The sequence below is a fragment of the Trichomycterus rosablanca genome, chromosome 17 (assembly GCF_030014385.1).
Source record: "Trichomycterus rosablanca isolate fTriRos1 chromosome 17, fTriRos1.hap1, whole genome shotgun sequence".
In the NCBI taxonomy this organism is placed as follows: Eukaryota; Metazoa; Chordata; class Actinopteri; order Siluriformes; family Trichomycteridae; genus Trichomycterus; species Trichomycterus rosablanca.
The window spans coordinates 22,129,050-22,130,572 of NC_086004.1; positions in this window are offsets into that span (position 1 = coordinate 22,129,050).

Sequence of the window (1,523 nt, forward strand, 5' to 3'; positions counted from 1 at the left end):
GTTCCCACCTGACTGCGGAAAGAAAAAAGCATCTGAAAATGCAGCAGATCGTGGGTACGGAGGGGATGTGTTTATCTTCGGCGCGGCCGCTTGGCTTGGAGAGGAGGAGGTGGTGAGGATGCTGTGACAACGGCACGGGAGGAGGCGGGATAGAGGAAGAAGGGATGGAGTTAGAAATGGATGGAGAAAGGAGGGATATAGGAGGGATACATGGAGGGAGGAGTGAATGGAGATGCAGTGAAACCAAGGCTTTCCACCAATAAACAGCTTTCACTGAGTTGATCTGTCGTTCGGAAACGAATCGACTCTGAGTCGGATCTTTTAAAAGAATGCAAGTTCGAGCGGCTTTTTAGGTCAACTCTGAGCCGACTCGCATTGAATCACTGTTTCACTGTTTATAAATGAGCACTGGTTAATATTCAATTGTTCTTACTGTTACAAACTGGTTGGAATAGAAACAGCATCTGAGAAAAACAGAAAGCTGGCAGGTTTTCATTCCTCTTGCTAGTTACAGTTGGCAGACACAAGCCCAACAGCTCTTTACTCCATCTTAATGTTAACTGCTCACAAATAAAAACATGACAAACTCTCTGGTTAAATGACAAGCCCTGTGCAATGCTTAGTTAAATGAAGAAAAAAACACAATCTATTAGATGTAATTGTGCTTGCAACTAAGGGCCAAAAAAGAACCAAAACCTCACCTCAAAAACCTTGCAGAGGCCCTGGTCAATATTCTTATTCTTTAAATTAGAATAAATCAAAAAGTATCTGGAGAACAGAAATAATCAGGTTTTCTTTGGACAAAATTTCTCTGAAAGCAAGTTCACTGTGTCTAAGGAAACAGAACCTGAAAAACTAGGTCAGTCATGCACCAGATTACACGTTGTTCCTCAAACTCTAAGTAGGAATCACTGTGGGGTGCATAAGTCCTTTACTTTTTTGCTGTTCCTCCACAGCAATAAATAGTGGTGCAGCAGCAGGTAATGTGGGTGTTGCACAGCTCCAGGGTCCTGGATGTCCTGGATGAGTTTGATGCTGCCAGCACTTACTGCCTTAGATGCACTTAAAGTGTTCCCTCCATCTGAGATTGTTTTGTCTTGAGAACTTACATCTGTTCTATAAATTTCCCAAAAAATGTGCCCCAAAAATGGCTCGTGGATAGCACTCTCACCTCACAGGTCCTGGGTTTGAATCCCAGGTGGAGCGTTCCTGGTCTTTTCTGTGCAGAGTTTGTATGTTCTGCTTGGGTTTTCTCCAGGAGCTCAGTTTTTCTATATTTCTGCACTAGGTGTGTGTGTGTGTGATGGACTGGCAACCTGCCCAGGGTGTTTCCTACAGTTTGCCTAGTGAATCAGACCCACCACAACACTGAATAGAATAAAGTTCTGGTAAAACAAAAATGAATGAATTGTTTAGTCAGTAGATCAGTTCAAACCCTATTTAACCCTAGGGATACTATTATTTCTTTACTTTTACTATTTTCATAATTACAGTTAAAATATTTAAAATCATTTGTTTATTTT